The following is a 20,408-nucleotide window of genomic DNA, read 5'->3' on the forward strand; positions in this document are numbered from 1 at the left end:
TGATGTGGTGATGTCCCCGAGTGATGTGGTGGTGTTCCCGAGTGATGTGGTGGTGTCCCCGAGTGATGTGGTGGTGTCCCTGAGTGATGTGGTGGTGTTCCTGAGTGATGTGGTGGTGTCCTAGAGTGATATGGTGCTGTCCCCGAGTGATGTGGTTGTGTTCCTAAGTGACGTGGTGGTGTCCCCGAGTGATGTGGTGGTTTCCCTTAGTGATGTGGTGGGGTCTCTGAGTGATGTGGTGGTGTCCCTGAGTGATTTGGTGGTGCTCCTGAGTGATGTGGTGGTGTCCCTGAGTGATGTGGTGGTGTCCTTGAGTGATGTGGTGGTGCCCCTGAGAGGAGCCCCTGAGTGAGGTGATGGTGTCCCTGAGTGATGTGGTTGTGTCCCTGAGTGATGTGGTGGTGTCCCAGAGTGATGTGGCGGTGTCCCTGAGTGATGTGGTGGTGTCCCTGAGTGATGTGGTGGTGTCCCAGAGTGATGTGGTGGTGCCCTTGAGTGATGTGGTGGTGTTCCTGAATGATGTGTTAGTGTTCCTAAGTGATGTGATGGTGCCCCTGAGTGATGTGGTGGTGTCCCCGAGTGATGTGGTGGTGTCCCAGAGTGATGTGGTGGTGTCCCCGAGTGATGTGGTGGTGTTACCGAGTGATGTGGTGGTGTTCCTGAGTGAAGCGGTGGTGTCCCTGAGGGATGTGGTGGTGTATCTGAGTTATGTTGTGGTGCCCCTGAGTAATGTGGTGGTGTCCCTGAGTGATGTGGTGGTGCCCCTGAGTGATGTGGTGGTGTATCTGAGTTATGTGGGGGTGCCCCTGAGTGATGTGGTGGTGCCCCTGAGTGATGTGGTGGTGGTTCCTGAATGATGTGGTGGTACCCCTGAGTGATGTGGTGGTGTTCCTGAGTGATGTGGTGGTGCCCCTGAGGGATGCGGTGGTGCCCCTGAGAGGAGCCCCTGAGTGAGGTGGTGGTGTCCCTAAGTGATGTGGTTGTGTCCCTGAGTGATGTGGTGGTGTCCCAGAGTGATGTGGTGGTGTCCCTGAGTGATGTGGTGGTGTCCCTGAGTGATGTGGTGGTGCCCCTGAGTGATGTGGTGCTGTCCCCGAGTGATGTGGTGGTGTCCCCGAGTGATGAGGTGGTGTCCCCGAGTGATGTGGTGGTGTTACCGAGTGATGTGGTGGTGTTCCTGAGTGAAGCGGTGGTGTCCCTGAGTGATGTGGTGGTGTATCTGAGTTATGTGGGGGTGCCCCTGAGTGATGTGGTGGTGTCCCCGAGTGATGTGGTGGTGTTCCCGAGTGATGTGGTGGTGTCCCCGAGTGATGTGGTGGTGTCCCCGAGTGATGTGGTGGTGTCCCTGAGTGATGTGGTGGTGTTCCTGAGTGATGTGGTGGTGTCCCAGAGTGATATGGTGCTGTCCCCGAGTGATGTGGTTGTGTTCCTAAGTGATGTGGTGGTGTCCCCGAGTGATGTGGTGGTTTCCCTTAGTGATGTGGTGGGGTCCCTGAGTGATGTGGTGGTGCTCCTGAGTGATGTGGTGGTGTCCCTGAGTGATGTGGTGGTGTCCTTGAGTGATGTGGTGGCGCCCCTGAGAGGAGCCCCTGAGTGAGGTGGTGGTGTCCCTAAGTGATGTGGTTGTGTCCCTGAGTGATGTGATGGTGTCCCAGAGTGATGTGGTGGTGTCCCTGAGTGATGTGGTGGTGTCCCTGAGTGATGTGGTGGTGCCCCTGAGTGATGTGGTGGTGTTCCTGAGTGATGTGGTGGTGTTCCTAAGTGATGTGATGGTGCCCCTGAGTGATGTGGTGGTGTCCCCGAGTGATGTGGTGGTGTCCCAGAGTGATGTGGTGGTGTCCCCGAGTGATGTGGTGGTGTTACCGAGTGATGTGGTGGTGTTCCTGAGTGAAGCGGTGGTGTCCCTGAGTGATGTGGTGGTGTATCTGAGTTATGTGGTGGTGCCCCTGAGTAATGTGGTGGTGTCCCTGAGTGATGTGGTGGTGCCCCTGAGTGATGTGGTGGTGGTTCCTGAATGATGTGGTGGTACCCCTGAGTGATGTGGTGGTGTTCCTGAGTGATGTGGTGGTGCCCCTGAGTGATGTGGCGGTGTCCCTGAGTGATGTGGTGGTGTTCCTGAGTGATGTGGTGGTGTCCCTGAGTGATGTGGTGGTGTCCCTGAGTGATGTGGTGGTGCCCCTGAGTGATGTAGTGGTGCCTCTGAGTGATGTGGTGGTGCCCCTGAGTGATGTGGTGGTGTCCCCAAGTGATGTGTTGGTGTCCCCGAGTGATGTGGCGGTGTCCCTGAGTGATGTGGTAGTGTTCCTGAGTGATGTGGTGGTGTCCCTGAATGATGTGGTGGTGTCTTTGAGTGATGTGGTGGTGCCCATGAGTGATGTGGTGGTGTGCCTGAGTGATGTGGTGGTGTTCCTAAGTGATGTGGTGGTGTCCCCGAGTGATGTGGTGGTGTCCCCGAGTGATGTGGTGGTGTCCCTGAGTGATGTGGTGGGGTCCCTGAGTGATGTGGTGGTGCTCCTAAGTGATGTGGTTGTGTCCCTGAGTGATGTTGTGGTGTCCTTGAGTGATGTGGTGGTGCCCCTCAGTGGAGCCCCTGAGTGATTTGGTGGTGTCCCTGAGTGATGTGGTGGTGTCCCTGAGTGATGTGATGGTGCCCCTGAGTGATGTGATGGTGTCCCCGAGTGATGAGGTGGTGTCCACAAGTGATGTGGTGGTGTCCCCGAGTGATGTGGTGGTGTTACCGAGTGATGTGGTGGTGTTCCTGAGTGAAGCGGTGGTGTCCCTGAGTGATGTGGTGGTGGATCTGAGTTATGTGGTGGTGCCCCTGAGTGATGTGGTGGTGTTCCTGAATGATGTGGTGGTGTTCCTGACTGATGTGGTGGTGTCCCGGAGTGATGTGGTGGTGTCCCGGAGTGATGTGGTGGTGTCCCCAAGTGAAGTGGTGGTGTCCCTGAGTGATGTGGTGGTGCCCACGAGTGATGTGTTGGTGTCCCCAAGTGATGTGGTGGTGTCCCCGAGAGATGTGGTGGTGTCCCCGAGTGATGTGGTGGTGTCCCCGAGTGATGTGGTGAGTGTCCCTGAGTGATGTGGTGGTGTTCCTGAGTGATGTGGTGGTGTCCCAGAGTGATATGGTGGTGTCCTCGAGTGATGTGGTTGTGTTCCTAAGTGATGTGGTGGTGTCCCTGAGTGATGTGGTGGTGTCCCTGAGTAATGTGGTGGTGTCCCTGAGTGATGTGGTGGGGTCCCTGAGTGATGTGGTGGTGTCCCTGAGTGATGTGGTGGTGCTCCTGAGTGATGTGGTGGTGTCCCTGAGTGATGTGGTGGTGTCCTTGAATGATGTGGTGGTGCCCCTGAGAGGAGCCCCTGAGTGATGTGGTGGTGTCCCTGAGTGATGTGGTGGTGGATCCTGAATGATGTGGTGGTACCCCTGAGTGATGTGGTGGTGTTCCTGAGTGATGTGGTGGTGCCCCTGAGTGATGTGGTGGTGTCCCTGAGTGATGTGGTGGTGTTCCTGAGTGATGGCGTGGTGTCCCCGAGTGATGTGGTGGTGTCCCTGAGTGATGTGGTGGTGTTCCTGAGTGATGTGGTGGTGTCCCAGAGTGATATGGTGCTGTCCCCGAGTGATGTGGTTGTGTTCCTAAGTGATGTGGTGGTGTCCCCGAGTGATGTGGTGGTTTCCCTTAGTGATGTGGTGGGGTCTCTGAGTGATGTGGTGGTGTCCCTTAGTGATTTGGTTGTGCTCCTGAGTGATGTGGTGGTGTCCCTGAGTGATGTGGTGGTGTCCTTGAGTGATGTGGTGGTGCCCCTGAGAGGAGCCCCTGAGTGAGGTGGTGGTGTCCCTGAGTGATGTGGTTGTGTCCCTGAGTGATGTGGTGGTGTCCCAGAGTGATGTGGTGGTGTCCCTGAGTGATGTGGTGGTGTCCCTGAGTGATGTGGTGGTGTCCCAGAGTGATGTGGTGGTGCCCATGAGTGATGTGGTGGTGTTCCTGAATGATGTGTTGGTGTTCCTAAGTGATGTGATGGTGCCCCTGAGTGATGTGGTGGTGTCCCCGAGTGATGTGGTGGTGTCCCAGAGTGATGTGGTGGTGTCCCAGAGTGATGTGGTGGTGTCCCCGAGGAATGTGGAGGTGTCCCCGAGTGATGTGGTGGTGTCCTTGAGTGATGTGGTGGTGCCCACGAGTGATGTATTGGTGTCCCTGAGTGATGTGGTGGTGTCCCCGAGTGATGTGGTGGTGTTCCCGAGTGATGTGGTGGTGTCCCCGAGTGATGTGGTGATGTCCCCGAGTGATGTGGTGGTGTTCCCGAGTGATGTGGTGGTGTCCCCGAGTGATGTGGTGGTGTCCCTGAGTGATGTGGTGGTGTTCCTGAGTGATGTGGTGGTGTCCTAGAGTGATATGGTGCTGTCCCCGAGTGATGTGGTTGTGTTCCTAAGTGACGTGGTGGTGTCCCCGAGTGATGTGGTGGTTTCCCTTAGTGATGTGGTGGGGTCTCTGAGTGATGTGGTGGTGTCCCTGAGTGATTTGGTGGTGCTCCTGAGTGATGTGGTGGTGTCCCTGAGTGATGTGGTGGTGTCCTTGAGTGATGTGGTGGTGCCCCTGAGAGGAGCCCCTGAGTGAGGTGATGGTGTCCCTGAGTGATGTGGTTGTGTCCCTGAGTGATGTGGTGGTGTCCCAGAGTGATGTGGCGGTGTCCCTGAGTGATGTGGTGGTGTCCCTGAGTGATGTGGTGGTGTCCCAGAGTGATGTGGTGGTGCCCTTGAGTGATGTGGTGGTGTTCCTGAATGATGTGTTAGTGTTCCTAAGTGATGTGATGGTGCCCCTGAGTGATGTGGTGGTGTCCCCGAGTGATGTGGTGGTGTCCCAGAGTGATGTGGTGGTGTCCCCGAGTGATGTGGTGGTGTTACCGAGTGATGTGGTGGTGTTCCTGAGTGAAGCGGTGGTGTCCCTGAGGGATGTGGTGGTGTATCTGAGTTATGTTGTGGTGCCCCTGAGTAATGTGTTGGTGTCCCTGAGTGATGTGGTGGTGCCCCTGAGTGATGTGGTGGTGTATCTGAGTTATGTGGGGGTGCCCCTGAGTGATGTGGTGGTGCCCCTGAGTGATGTGGTGGTGGTTCCTGAATGATGTGGTGGTACCCCTGAGTGATGTGGTGGTGTTCCTGAGTGATGTGGTGGTGCCCCTGAGGGATGCGGTGGTGCCCCTGAGAGGAGCCCCTGAGTGAGGTGGTGGTGTCCCTAAGTGATGTGGTTGTGTCCCTGAGTGATGTGGTGGTGTCCCAGAGTGATGTGGTGGTGTCCCTGAGTGATGTGGTGGTGTCCCTGAGTGATGTGGTGGTGCCCCTGAGTGATGTGGTGCTGTCCCCGAGTGATGTGGTGGTGTCCCCGAGTGATGAGGTGGTGTCCCCGAGTGATGTGGTGGTGTTACCGAGTGATGTGGTGGTGTTCCTGAGTGAAGCGGTGGTGTCCCTGAGTGATGTGGTGGTGTATCTGAGTTATGTGGGGGTGCCCCTGAGTGATGTGGTGGTGTCCCCGAGTGATGTGGTGGTGTTCCCGAGTGATGTGGTGGTGTCCCCGAGTGATGTGGTGGTGTCCCCGAGTGATGTGGTGGTGTCCCTGAGTGATGTGGTGGTGTTCCTGAGTGATGTGGTGGTGTCCCAGAGTGATATGGTGCTGTCCCCGAGTGATGTGGTTGTGTTCCTAAGTGATGTGGTGGTGTCCCCGAGTGATGTGGTGGTTTCCCTTAGTGATGTGGTGGGGTCCCTGAGTGATGTGGTGGTGCTCCTGAGTGATGTGGTGGTGTCCCTGAGTGATGTGGTGGTGTCCTTGAGTGATGTGGTGGCGCCCCTGAGAGGAGCCCCTGAGTGAGGTGGTGGTGTCCCTAAGTGATGTGGTTGTGTCCCTGAGTGATGTGATGGTGTCCCAGAGTGATGTGGTGGTGTCCCTGAGTGATGTGGTGGTGTCCCTGAGTGATGTGGTGGTGCCCCTGAGTGATGTGGTGGTGTTCCTGAGTGATGTGGTGGTGTTCCTAAGTGATGTGATGGTGCCCCTGAGTGATGTGGTGGTGTCCCCGAGTGATGTGGTGGTGTCCCAGAGTGATGTGGTGGTGTCCCCGAGTGATGTGGTGGTGTTACCGAGTGATGTGGTGGTGTTCCTGAGTGAAGCGGTGGTGTCCCTGAGTGATGTGGTGGTGTATCTGAGTTATGTGGTGGTGCCCCTGAGTAATGTGGTGGTGTCCCTGAGTGATGTGGTGGTGCCCCTGAGTGATGTGGTGGTGGTTCCTGAATGATGTGGTGGTACCCCTGAGTGATGTGGTGGTGTTCCTGAGTGATGTGGTGGTGCCCCTGAGTGATGTGGCGGTGTCCCTGAGTGATGTGGTGGTGTTCCTGAGTGATGTGGTGGTGTCCCTGAGTGATGTGGTGGTGTCCCTGAGTGATGTGGTGGTGCCCCTGAGTGATGTAGTGGTGCCTCTGAGTGATGTGGTGGTGCCCCTGAGTGATGTGGTGGTGTCCCCAAGTGATGTGTTGGTGTCCCCGAGTGATGTGGTGGTGTCCCTGAGTGATGTGGTAGTGTTCCTGAGTGATGTGGTGGTGTCCCTGAATGATGTGGTGGTGTCTTTGAGTGATGTGGTGGTGCCCATGAGTGATGTGGTGGTGTGCCTGAGTGATGTGGTGGTGTTCCTAAGTGATGTGGTGGTGTCCCCGAGTGATGTGGTGGTGTCCCCGAGTGATGTGGTGGTGTCCCTGAGTGATGTGGTGGGGTCCCTGAGTGATGTGGTGGTGCTCCTAAGTGATGTGGTTGTGTCCCTGAGTGATGTTGTGGTGTCCTTGAGTGATGTGGTGGTGCCCCTCAGTGGAGCCCCTGAGTGATTTGGTGGTGTCCCTGAGTGATGTGGTGGTGTCCCTGAGTGATGTGATGGTGCCCCTGAGTGATGTGATGGTGTCCCCGAGTGATGAGGTGGTGTCCACAAGTGATGTGGTGGTGTCCCCGAGTGATGTGGTGGTGTTACCGAGTGATGTGGTGGTGTTCCTGAGTGAAGCGGTGGTGTCCCTGAGTGATGTGGTGGTGGATCTGAGTTATGTGGTGGTGCCCCTGAGTGATGTGGTGGTGTTCCTGAATGATGTGGTGGTGTTCCTGACTGATGTGGTGGTGTCCCGGAGTGATGTGGTGGTGTCCCGGAGTGATGTGGTGGTGTCCCCAAGTGAAGTGGTGGTGTCCCTGAGTGATGTGGTGGTGCCCACGAGTGATGTGTTGGTGTCCCCAAGTGATGTGGTGGTGTCCCCGAGAGATGTGGTGGTGTCCCCGAGTGATGTGGTGGTGTCCCCGAGTGATGTGGTGAGTGTCCCTGAGTGATGTGGTGGTGTTCCTGAGTGATGTGGTGGTGTCCCAGAGTGATATGGTGGTGTCCTCGAGTGATGTGGTTGTGTTCCTAAGTGATGTGGTGGTGTCCCTGAGTGATGTGGTGGTGTCCCTGAGTAATGTGGTGGTGTCCCTGAGTGATGTGGTGGGGTCCCTGAGTGATGTGGTGGTGTCCCTGAGTGATGTGGTGGTGCTCCTGAGTGATGTGGTGGTGTCCCTGAGTGATGTGGTGGTGTCCTTGAATGATGTGGTGGTGCCCCTGAGAGGAGCCCCTGAGTGATGTGGTGGTGTCCCTGAGTGATGTGGTGGTGGATCCTGAATGATGTGGTGGTACCCCTGAGTGATGTGGTGGTGTTCCTGAGTGATGTGGTGGTGCCCCTGAGTGATGTGGTGGTGTCCCTGAGTGATGTGGTGGTGTTCCTGAGTGATGTGGTGGTGTCCCTGAGTCATGTGGTGGTGCCCCTGAGTGATGTGGTGGTGCCCCTGAGTGATGTGGTGGTGCCCCTGAGTGATGTGGTGGTGGTTCCTGAGTGATGTGGTGGTGCCCCTGAGTGATGTGGTGGTGTCCCCGAGTGATGTGGTGGTGTCCCTGAGTGATGTGGTGGTGTCCCTGAGTGATGTGGAGGTGTTCCTGAGTGATGTGGTGGTGTCCCTGAGTGATGTGATAGTTCCCCTGAGTGATGTGGTGGTGTCCCCGAGTGATGTGGTGGTGTCCCCGAGTGATGTGGTGGTGTCCCCGAGTGAAGTGGTGGTGTCCCCGAGTGATGTGGTGGTGTTACCGAGTGATGTGGTGGTGTTCCTGAGTGAAGCGGTGGTGTCCCTGAGTGATGTGGTGGTGTATCTGAGTTATGTGGGGGTGCCCCTGAGTGATGTGGTGGTGTTCCTGAGTGATGTGGTGGTGTTCCTGACTGATGTGGTGGTGTCCCGGAGTGATGTGGTGGTGTCCCCGAGGAATGTGGTGATGTCCCCGAGTGATGTGGTGGTGTCCTTGAGTGATGTGGTGGTGCCCACGAGTGATGTATTGGTGTCCCTGAGTGATGTGGTGGTGTCCCCGAGTGATGTGGTGGTGTTCCCGAGTGATGTGGTGGTGTCCCCGAGTGATGTGGTGGTGTCCCCGAGTGATGTGGTGGTGTTCCCGAGTGATGGCGTGGTGTCCCCGAGTGATGTGGTGGTGTCCCTGAGTGATGTGGTGGTGTTCCTGAGTGATGTGGTGGTGTCCCAGAGTGATATGGTGCTGTCCCCGAGTGATGTGGTTGTGTTCCTAAGTGATGTGGTGGTGTCCCCGAGTGATGTGGTGGTTTCCCTTAGTGATGTGGTGGGGTCTCTGAGTGATGTGGTGGTGTCCCTTAGTGATTTGGTTGTGCTCCTGAGTGATGTGGTGGTGTCCCTGAGTGATGTGGTGGTGTCCTTGAGTGATGTGGTGGTGCCCCTGAGAGGAGCCCCTGAGTGAGGTGGTGGTGTCCCTGAGTGATGTGGTTGTGTTCCTGAGTGATGTGGTGGTGTCCCAGAGTGATATGGTGCTGTCCCCGAGTGATGTGGTTGTGTTCCTAAGTGATGTGGTGGTGTCCCCGAGTGATGTGGTGGTTTCCCTTAGTGATGTGGTGGGGTCTCTGAGTGATGTGGTGGTGTCCCTTAGTGATTTGGTTGTGCTCCTGAGTGATGTGGTGGTGTCCCAGAGTGATGTGGTGGTGTCCCTGAGTGATGTGGTGGTGTCCCTGAGTGATGTGGTGGTGTCCCAGAGTGATGTGGTGGTGCCCATGAGTGATGTGGTGGTGTTCCTGAATGATGTGTTGGTGTTCCTAAGTGATGTGATGGTGCCCCTGAGTGATGTGGTGGTGTCCCCGAGTGATGTGGTGGTGTCCCAGAGTGATGTGGTGGTGTCCCAGAGTGATGTGGTGGTGTCCCCGAGGAATGTGGAGGTGTCCCCGAGTGATGTGGTGGTGTCCTTGAGTGATGTGGTGGTGCCCACGAGTGATGTATTGGTGTCCCTGAGTGATGTGGTGGTGTCCCCGAGTGATGTGGTGGTGTTCCCGAGTGATGTGGTGGTGTCCCCGAGTGATGTGGTGATGTCCCCGAGTGATGTGGTGGTGTTCCCGAGTGATGTGGTGGTGTCCCCGAGTGATGTGGTGGTGTCCCTGAGTGATGTGGTGGTGTTCCTGAGTGATGTGGTGGTGTCCTACAGTGATATGGTGCTGTCCCCGAGTGATGTGGTTGTGTTCCTAAGTGACGTGGTGGTGTCCCCGAGTGATGTGGTGGTTTCCCTTAGTGATGTGGTGGGGTCTCTGAGTGATGTGGTGGTGTCCCTGAGTGATTTGGTGGTGCTCCTGAGTGATGTGGTGGTGTCCCTGAGTGATGTGGTGGTGTCCTTGAGTGATGTGGTGGTGCCCCTGAGTGGAGCCCCTGAGTGAGGTGATGGTGTCCCTGAGTGATGATGTTGTGTCCCTGAGTGATGTGGTGGTGTCCCAGAGTGATGTGGCGGTGTCCCTGAGTGATGTGGTGGTGTCCCTGAGTGATGTGGTGGTGTCCCAGAGTGATGTGGTGGTGCCCTTGAGTGATGTGGTGGTGTTCCTGAATGATGTGTTAGTGTTCCTAAGTGATGTGATGGTGCCCCTGAGTGATGTGGTGGTGTCCCCGAGTGATGTGGTGGTGTCCCAGAGTGATGTGGTGGTGTCCCCGAGTGATGTGGTGGTGTTACCGAGTGATGTGGTGGTGTTCCTGAGTGAAGCGGTGGTGTCCCTGAGTGATGTGGTGGTGTATCTGAGTTATGTGGTGGTGCCCCTGAGTAATGTGGTGGTGTCCCTGAGTGATGTGGTGGTGCCCCTGAGTGATGTGGTGGTGGTTCCTGAATGATGTGGTGGTACCCCTGAGTGATGTGGTGGTGTTCCTGAGTGATGTGGTGGTGCCCCTGAGGGATGTGGCGGTGTCCCTGAGTGATGTGGTGGTGTTCCTGAGTGATGTGGTGGTGTCCCTGAGTGATGTGGTGGTGCCCCTGAGTGATGTGGTGGTGCCCCTGAGTGATGTAGTGGTGCTTCTGAGTGATGTGGTGGTGCCCCTGAGTGATGTGGTGGTGTCCCCGAGTGATGTGGTGGTGTCCCCGAGTGATGTGGTGGTGTCCCTGAGTGATGTGGTGGTGTTCCTGAGTGATGTGGTGGTGTCCCTGAATGATGTGGTGGTGTCTCTGAGTGATGTGGTGGTGCCCATGAGTGATGTGGTGGTGGTGTGCCTGAGTGATGTGGTGGTGTTCCTAAGTGATGTGGTGGTGTCCCAGAGTGATGTGGTGGTGTCCCCAAGTGATGTGGTGGTGTCCATGAGTGATGTGGTGGGGTCCCTGAGTGATGTGGTGGTGCTCCTAAGTGATGTGGTGGTGTCCCTGAGTGATGTGGTGGTGTCCTTGAGTGATGTGGTGGTGCCCCTGAGTGGAGCCCCTGAGTGATTTGGTGGTGTCCCTGAGTGATGTGGTGGTGTCCCTGAGTGATGTGATGGTTCCCCTGAGTGATGTGGTGGTGTCCCCGAGTGATGTGGTGGTGTCCCCGAGTGATGTGGTGGTGTCCCCGAGTGATGTGGTGGTGTCCCCGAGTGATGTGGTGGTGTCCTTGAGTGATGTGGTGGTGCCCCTGAGAGGAGCCCCTGAGTGAGGTGATGGTGTCCCTGAGTGATGTGGTTGTGTCCCTGAGTGATGTGGTGGTGTCCCAGAGTGATGTGGTGGTGTCCCTGAGTGATGTGGTGGTGTCCCTGAGTGATGTGGTGGTGTCCCAGAGTGATGTGATGGTGCCCTTGAGTGATGTGGTGGTGTTCCTGAATGATGTGTTGGTGTTCCTAAGTGATGTGATGGTGCCCCTGAGTGATGTGGTGGTGTCCCCGAGTGATGTGGTGGTGTCCCAGAGTGATGTGGTGGTGTCCCCGAGTGATGTGGTGGTGTTACCGAGTGATGTGGTGGTGTTCCTGAGTGAAGCGGTGGTGTCCCTGAGTGATGTGGTGGTGTATCTGAGTTATGTGGTGGTGCCCCTGAGTAATGTGGTGGTGTCCCTGAGTGATGTGGTGGTGCCCCTGAGTGATGTGGTGGTGGTTCCTGAATGATGTGGTGGTACCCCTGAGTGATGTGGTGGTGTTCCTGAGTGATGTGGTGGTGCCCCTGAGGGATGTGGCGGTGTCCCTGAGTGATGTGGTGGTGTTCTTGAGTGATGTGGTGGTGTCCCTGAGTGATGTGGTGGTGCCCCTGAGTGATGTGGTGGTGCCCCTGAGTGATGTGGTGGTGCCCCTGAGTGATGTAGTGGTGCTTCTGAGTGATGTGGTGGTGCCCCTGAGTGATGTGGTGGTGTCCCCGAGTGATGTGGTGGTGTCCCCGAGTGATGTGGTGGTGTCCCTGAGTGATGTGGTGATGTTCCTGAGTGATGTGGTGGTGTCCCTGAATGATGTGGTGGTGTCTCTGAGTGATGTGGTGGTGCCCATGAGTGATGTGGTGGTGGTGTGCCTGAGTGATGTGGTGGTGTTCCTAAGTGATGTGGTGGTGTCCCAGAGTGATGTGGTGGTGTCCCCAAGTGATGTGGTGGTGTCCATGAGTGATGTGGTGGGGTCCCTGAGTGATGTGGTGGTGCTCCTAAGTGATGTGGTTGTGTCCCTGAGTGATGTGGTGGTGTCCTTGAGTGATGTGGTGGTGCCCCTGAGTGGAGCCCCTGAGTGATTTGGTGGTGTCCCTGAGTGATGTGGTGGTGTCCCTGAGTGATGTGATGGTTCCCCTGAGTGATGTGGTGGTGTCCCCGAGTGATGTGGTGGTGTCCCCGAGTGATGTGGTGGTGTCCCCGAGTGATGTGGTGGTGTCATTGAGTGATGTGGTGGTGCCCCTGAGAGGAGCCCCTGAGTGAGGTGATGGTGTCCCTGAGTGATGTGGTTGTGTCCCTGAGTGATGTGGTGGTGTCCCAGAGTGATGTGGCGGTGTCCCTGAGTGATGTGGTGGTGTCCCTGAGTGATGTGGTGGTATCCCAGAGTGATGTGGTGGTGCCCTTGAGTGATGTGGTGGTGTTCCTGAATGATGTGTTGGTGTTCCTAAGTGATGTGATGGTGCCCCTGAGTGATGTGGTGGTGTCCCCGAGTGATGTGGTGGTGTCCCAGAGTGATGTGGTGGTGTCCCCGAGTGATGTGGTGGTGTTACCGAGTGATGTGGTGGTGTTCCTGAGTGAAGCGGTGGTGTCCCTGAGTGATGTGGTGGTGTATCTGAGTTATGTGGTGGTGCCCCTGAGTAATGTGGTGGTGTCCCTGAGTGATGTGGTGGTGCCCCTGAGTGATGTGGTGGTGGTTCCTGAATGATGTGGTGGTACCCCTGAGTGATGTGGTGGTGTTCCTGAGCTATGTGGTGGTGCCCCTGAGGGATGTGGCGGTGTCCCTGAGTGATGTGATGGTGTTCCTGAGTGATGTGGTGGTGTCCCTGAGTGATGTGGTGGTGCCCCTGAGTGATGTGGTGGTGCCCCTGAGTGATGTGGTGGTGCCCCTGAGTGATGTAGTGGTGCTTCTGAGTGATGTGGTGGTGCCCCTGAGTGATGTGGTGGTGTCCCCGAGTGATGTGGTGGTGTCCCCGAGTGATGTGGTGGTGTCCCTGAGTGATGTGGTGGTGTTCCTGAGTGATGTGGTGGTGTCCCTGAATGATGTGGTGGTGTCTCTGAGTGATGTGGTGGTGCCCATTAGTGATGTGGTGGTGGTGTGCCTGAGTGATGTGGTGGTGTTCCTAAGTGATGTGGTGGTGTCCCAGAGTGACGTGGTGGTGTCCCCAAGTGATGTGGTGGTGTCCATGAGTGATGTGGTGGGGTCCCTGAGTGATGTGGTGGTGCTCCTAAGTGATGTGGTTGTGTCCCTGAGTGATGTGGTGGTGTCCTTGAGTGATGTGGTGGTGCCCCTGAGTGGAGCCCCTGAGTGATTTGGTGGTGTCCCTGAGTGATGTGGTGGTGTCCCTGAGTGATGTGATGGTTCCCCTGAGTGATGTGGTGGTGTCCCCGAGTGATGTGGTGGTGTCCCCGAGTGATGTGGTGGTGTCCCCGAGTGATGTGGTGGTGTTACCGAGTGATGTGGTGGTGTTCCTGAGTGAAGCGGTGGTGTCCCTGAGTGATGTGGTGGTGGATCTGAGTTATGTGGTGGTGCCCCTGAGTGATGTGATGGTGTTCCTGAGTGTCAGTCAGTCAGTCAAAACCACTTTATTCGATTAATTAAAATCATAAAAGTATACTAAAACATGTTAAATACATATTAAAAACAGTATAAAAAGTCAGATTAATACAATTAAATTCATGATTCCTTTTCCATACAAATCCCACAATCGATAATTCGTATACAAAATACAGTTTAAAAAAAAAAAATGTTTTGCAGCATTAAAAGTCCAATCTTAATCTCCTAATTCTTACAGCAGCTGTCAAAAAACTAGCAATACAATACATAATGACAGGGGTTTCCAACATTAACAAAAATAGCAGGGCAGGTTTATACTGTGAAAACTCATCTCTTTCAGCAAAGGTTTGACATATCGCTTACGGGGTTCAGAAAACCAACGGCAAAAAAATAGGAAATGCGCAGTCTCCTGAATAGACTTGTCATCACATTTACATGGGTGGAATCCTCTAACTTACACCAGATTTTCATATCCCATAAGACTGTATGAATTTGATTGAAACGGAATTTTGTCAGCAACCATCTATGGAAAAAGTTTGTTACCACTGACAAATAAGGCGCCATCTCAGGAGTGGTAGTTATCATTACATGACTCCTCACTGAGGATTTACCCAGTTCCTTCGCCTCTTGCTCCGCGTCACAGTGCTTAATGAAATTGATCTTCACCCATACTAGATCTTCTTTACATAGGGATTCCGGTCTTTCAAAAATCTCAGGACGTCCTAGCCTTGCAGCCACATTCTCTACATATGACAACCACTGGATATCCCTCACGTGATCTAGTTTCATACAGTCTTTAACGATTATATGATTCAAACTAAGATTCTGGTTTAACCAGAGTTTTATCCATAAAATTATGGGTGCTAATTTTAGCATATCAGTAATAAATCCCACCCCTAATTCAAGGTGTAGGGGATAGGTCGCTGTTTGTTGGGGCAGACCAAGCAATGATCGTAGGAATTTATTTTCTTCCACTTGGATGCAATCTGTTTTTGTGTATCCCCAAATTGCTGCCCCATATCATGCTATAGAAACTGATTTGGCTTTGGAAATAGCCAGAATAGCCTCTGTGGGTTTCCCCCCAAGTCTTTTTGCAAACCCCAATACTGCGGAAGCAGAACTTCTAACCGCATTTGCCTTGGAGGTTACCTGCGGAACGCAGGTTCCCCTTTGATCAAACACTACACCTAAGTAGGTAAAAACCTTTACACCGGAGATAACTTCACTGCCACAGAAGAATGTTTTTTCTTTGCTTTTAGAACAACCCACTGACATTGTATGCGATTTGGCATTATTAATGACCAAGTCCAGATTGGACATAAAGGATCCAAAAGAATCTAGGAGTTTTTGTAGGGCAATCGGGGTCCTGGCTATCAGCACCGCATCGTCGGCATAGAGGAGCACCGGGATTGGTCTCCCCCCATGCACGGTATGTCCTGAGTTACAGCTGTTAAGTTGTCCTCCAACGAATTCACGTACAACGTGAACAGCATTGGGGCCAAAATACAGCCCTGGCGTACCCCTCGTCGGGATCTAAAGTTTGCGGTACACTTCCCGTCGGTAGTCATCCTAATGGAGGCATTTAGATCTTTATGCAGCTCCGCCAGGAAGTATACCAAAGAGGAATCAAGGCCCATTGTCAGGAGCATAGTCCACAGCTTTGATCTATTAACTAGATCAAAAGCTGTGGATAGGTCCATAAAGCCTAGGAATATATATCCCCTTTTAGCCCTCGTGTACTTTGATATTATCAGGTGGAGGTTAAGACATTGGTCCTCTGTGCTCCTCCCCGCTCTGAAGCCATGTTGTACACCTGTCAGGATATTATTCCTGGTAGCCCAAGCTGTTATTCTAGCTAGTACAACTTTTCCTAAGATCTTAACAGAGGAGTCCAATAATGATATGGGCCTATAGCATCTTGGATCTCCCCTCTAGCCTTTTTTAAACACGGGGATTATGGTAGCTCTGGACCAAAATTTCGGAAATCCCTCAACAGTTGAAACATTAAAAACTTTAGATAAAATATCTGCCCAATAAAACGGGTTAGCCTTAAACATATCCGAAGGAACCCCATCGGGTCCAGGTGCCTTTTGACCCGCGCTACTCTCGATTGCTTCAATAACTTCAATTATGTTGAAGTTTACTGGCACTATAGGAAATTCTGAAGCAGGAAGCTCAAAGAGCTCCTGCTCCATGTTGCTTCCATAAATTTTTTCGAAATGGTTAAGCCAGTCGTCCTCAGGGATATTAAGTTCCAGTTCCACATTTTGATCACGTGCAAATAGTGGGGTATTTATTATTGACCAGAACTTCGAGCTATTTTTTAAGGTAGCTTTATCCATGAGCTCCACCCAGGCTTCCCTTTTTAGATGATGTTTACGTGCTTGGGTTGCCCTGGAATAGTCCTTTCTCAGCTGCCGCACTAAGGCTATGTCCCTTGGGCAGGTATTAAGTGCTTTTTTTTAGGCGGTTGTGAGCTTTACTACGAGTAGTGTCAAACCAACCTAATGCTGGTCTATTTTTCCCTCCCTGACCTTTGCATGTTAAATTCAGGGATACTATATGGCAGATGTCTTCAAATGAGGTTAGAACCTCCTCTCCTTTTGAAAGGGGATTAACACAGATGTTCAATTGTTCTGTAGCCTCAGTGGTTATGGTGAGAAAAAAATCATCTGGTACTACCTGTCCCCACTTGATCCTCCTCCCCTGGTCTTTGGTCTTAATTGATAAAACAACCTGAGATGTATCAGTAGAATTCATAAGGGAGAAGCCATTAACTAGCTCCATCCCCACGGGGTTATGGTCGCTCGCTGGCATCGGTACAGCATTATAAGAAATCACGAATTTAAGAAGACCTAACGATAAAAATATATAGTCAATTATTGAATCACAGTCCCTTCCAGTATACGTAGATACCCTAGTATTTTTGTCAAAAAATTCTGCCTCATATAAATCATTGGTTGCCAATAGATTTTCCATAACCACTCCCTTCTGACTGTGTTCAAAATGCGGGGGGGAAATACTGTCAGGGGCATCTGAGTCAATTAGGTCACAATTTACACATAAATGTACATTAAAATCGCCCAACAGTATAAAATGGCAATAAGTGGTTTGCTTTTCTTTATATGTAATTAAAAAGTCAGTTAGCCACACTAAGTGTTCATTTACAGGGTAGCCATTCGGTGAATTATAACAATTCACAAAGAGTACTTTGTTGCCGTCAACCAGAGTTACCTCTAAGACTAGACAGTTATGGGTGTCACAATCAACTTTTATAATTTTACCCTTTACGTTCACCGAAACCAACATCAGCAGGCCCCCTCTGTTCCTTCCTGCAGGAGATGGTAATGCCGGGACAAAGAAAGAAGTAAATCCATCCAACCAAAAGTCACAGTCCAAGTCCCAGGTCTCCTGCATAGCAACAATATCATACGTTTTTACAAAGTTCAGCCAGTTGGGATCTTCTCTCTTGGACCGTAAGCCGGCAATATTCCAGCTTAATAATCTGATCTTATCCCTTTTATCTGGGGTACCCAGCTCCGGTTTACATCCATTGCTAACTGAAGAAGGTACAGGAGCCATAGGGGCATGAACCACTACAGCAGCATCTTCCATACCCTCTCCAGCCCCCCGTCAATCGCACAACTCGAGACCCGACAAAGCGTCAAATCTATTGTGCGTACTAATGTTGGGTCCAAACCTAAAGAGGTTCTCCCTCCCTGGAGCCTGGCTAGGGATAGCAGATAGAGGGCCATAAGGTGTAAAGGAGCTTCTGCCTAAGCTGCCCAAGCTAGGGGTGGAAGGTCCTGTAAGATAATTATAGAAATAACCCAAAGGGCGCACACAGATACTGCTGCTATCGGTGGCCATCGAGGCTGCCCTTAATAGAACTGTGGCCACATGCTGGGGGAATCTAAAATTTACCACCACGCAATCACCAGTGCAAGTTTTGCGTGTGGGGCCAATCCAGTTTACCCTCCTAACTGTAATTATATCTCCTGCGAATTTTGGAGGGAAACCACATTTTGAATTCAGCGAAGATACAACTTTATATTTTAGGGAGTCACGTGACTCCTCAAATGGCTCAACCAAAGATGAGTTTTGCGGGGGCACATTTACTAATGCAATTACGTAAGGGGCACAACTTGGGGGAAGATCAATAAAATTACTTCTCCTAATAGGGGTAGCAATTGGCTTTGTGACTGGCCCAGGTTTGGGGTGTACTCCTGTACTGATAGATGGAGGTAAGGGTAGGACAGAAGAACCAGGAGATTCTTGCATAGCACTAGAGGATTGACTTAAGGCGTGTAAGTTTTTATCAATCATGGCTGTCCCGTTCCTGCCATTCTCCAAGGAGTCTGTATTAGGTGTGGGTAGAGAGGGGTTAACTTTATCTATGTCAGCTAACTGCTTCTCTAACAGGCCACCTAGTCTTTTGACCTCTGCAGTAACGGTTTCCAGCTGAGACACTAGTGGTTTGAGGGATTCCGCTAGTTTCAACTCGAATTTGGCTTCCATAGCTTGAATTAACAGGCCCAATTGCCCAGGGCTCAAGGTTATATTATCCTCACTCTTATTCCCCACCATAACAGGCAAATCCGTGAAGGGGTTGCTATCTGATTGATACGTTTCTGCCTTTCTTTTCAGTGTATGTCTTCCCGCCCTCTTACCTTGCTGCTTCCTACAGGTTCTAACTGGCCTAGAATGGATTTGGACAGGAGCTGCCTCCTCCTCATACTCTGAGATGGACTTGTCAAGTACTTCTGTATCCGGGGCCTGGTGGTTCAGTGCTTCTACTGCAATGATTGCCTCTGGTTCAATGTCTGTAATGGTGACAGTATCCGGTAGAACCTCTAATGGAAAGGGGCTCTCCTTGACTTGGCCTTGATCTTGAACTGAGGAATTACCTCTACCCATGGAGACCCTTCTATCATTATTGATCTTGTTCACCATTTTTACAAGAAAATTGTCAATAGAACCCGCCCCCACAATAGCCTTGTCTTTCATGGGCCCCGGCATGTGTGCTGGGCCAAGAGTTTAATATACGCTAACCAGTTCAGAGCTTACGACGGTGAGGTCAATTCGATAGCACAACAGTTCACGAAGGACCTTATGCTATTACACTCTCTTTAACTTGTGGTTGCGTTACGAGTCTCCAGATGAATTGAGCAGGGTCTCTGGCCCTGCCCTGCCTCTTCCGGCCCTGGACAGCCACAGACGGCCCCACCCTTGTCCCGGGCTTCCCCCTGGCGCCTCCCGCGCGCGACTTGCGGGGCGAGAGGGCGGGTCGGCTTTTCAAGCGCCTCCGTGCGCTAGCCTCGCGTCACGGGCGCCCCTAAGGCTGCTGGGGAATGTAGTCTTATGGGAGGCAGTCTCCCGGCGCTCCCCTTCTGCAATCAAGCAGCCGTTTCCCTCACGGCACCGCCCGATGGCGTCCTCAACACCGGTACTGGTCTCGCGCAGGTCTCGCTCCCCCAGGGGCTCCTGGGCGCGTCGGCTTTTCAAGCGCCTCCGTGCGCTAGCCTCGCGTCACGGGCACCCCAAAGGCTGCTGGGGAATGTAGTCTTACGGGAGGCAGTCTCCCGGCGCTCCCCTTCTGCAATCACGCAGCCGTTTCCCTCATGGCACCGCCCGATGGCGTCCTCAACACCGGCACTGGCCTCGCGCTGGTCTCGCTCCCCCAGGGGCTCCTGGGCGCGTCGGCTTTTCAAGCGCCTCCGTGCGCTAGCCTCGCGTCACAGGCGCCCCTAAGGCTGCTGGGGAATGTAGTCTTACGGGAGGCAGTCTCCCAGCGCTCCCCTTCTGCAATCACGCAGCCGTTTCCCTCACGGCACCGCCCGATGGCGTCCTCAACACCGGCACTGGTCTCGCGCTGGTCTCGCTCCCCCAGGGGTTCCTGGGCGCGTCGGCTTTTCAAGCGCCTCCGTGCGCTAGCCTCGCGTCACGGGCGCCCCTAAGGCTGCTGGGGAATGTAGTCTTACGGGAGGCAGTCTCCCGGCACTCCCCTTCTGCAATCACGCAGCCGTTTCCCTCACGGCACCGCCCGATGGCGTCCTCAACACCGGCACTCGTCTCGCGCTGGTCTCGCTCCCCCAGGGGCTCCTGGGCGCGTCGGCTTTTCAAGCGCCTCCGTGCGCTAGCCTCACGTCACGGGCGCCCCTAAGGCTGCTGGGGAATGTAGTCTTACGGGAGGCAGTCTCCCGGCGCTCCCCTTCTGCAATCACGCAGCCGTTTCCCTCACGGCACCGCCCGATGGTGTCCTCAAACCGGCACTGGTCTCGCGCTGGTCTCGCTCCCCCAGGGGCTCCTGGGCGCGTCGGCTTTTCAAGCGCCTCCGTGCGCTAGCCTCGCGTCACGGGCGCCCCTAAGGCTGCTTGGGAATGTAGTCTTACGGGAGGCAGTCTCCCGGCGCTCCCCTTCTGCAATCACGCAGCCGTTTCCCTCACGGCACCGCCCGATGGCGTCCTCAACACCGGCACTGGTCTCGCGCTGGTCTCGCTCCCCCAGGGGCTCCTGGGCGCGTCGGCTTTTCAAGCGCCTCCGTGCGCTAGCCTCGCGTCACGGGCGCCCCTAAGGCTGCTGGGGAATGTAGTCTTACGGGAGGCAGTCTCCCGGCGCTCCCCTTCTGCAATCACGCAGCCGTTTCCCTCACGGCACCGCCTGATGGCGTCCTCAACACCGGCACTGGTCTCGCGCTGGTCTCGCTCCCCTAGGGGCTCCTGGGCGCGTCGGCTTTTCAAGCGCCTCCATGCGCTAGCCTCGCGTCACGGGCGCCCCTAAGGCTGCTGGGGAATGTAGTCTTATGGGAAGCAGTCTCCCGGCGCTCCCCTTCTGCAATCACGCAGCCGTTTCCCTCACGGCACCGCCCGATGGCGTCCTCAACACCGGCACTGGTCTCGCACTGGT

This window comes from Lissotriton helveticus, chromosome 6 (genome assembly GCF_964261635.1).
Source record: "Lissotriton helveticus chromosome 6, aLisHel1.1, whole genome shotgun sequence".
NCBI classification, from domain to species: domain Eukaryota; kingdom Metazoa; phylum Chordata; class Amphibia; order Caudata; family Salamandridae; genus Lissotriton; species Lissotriton helveticus.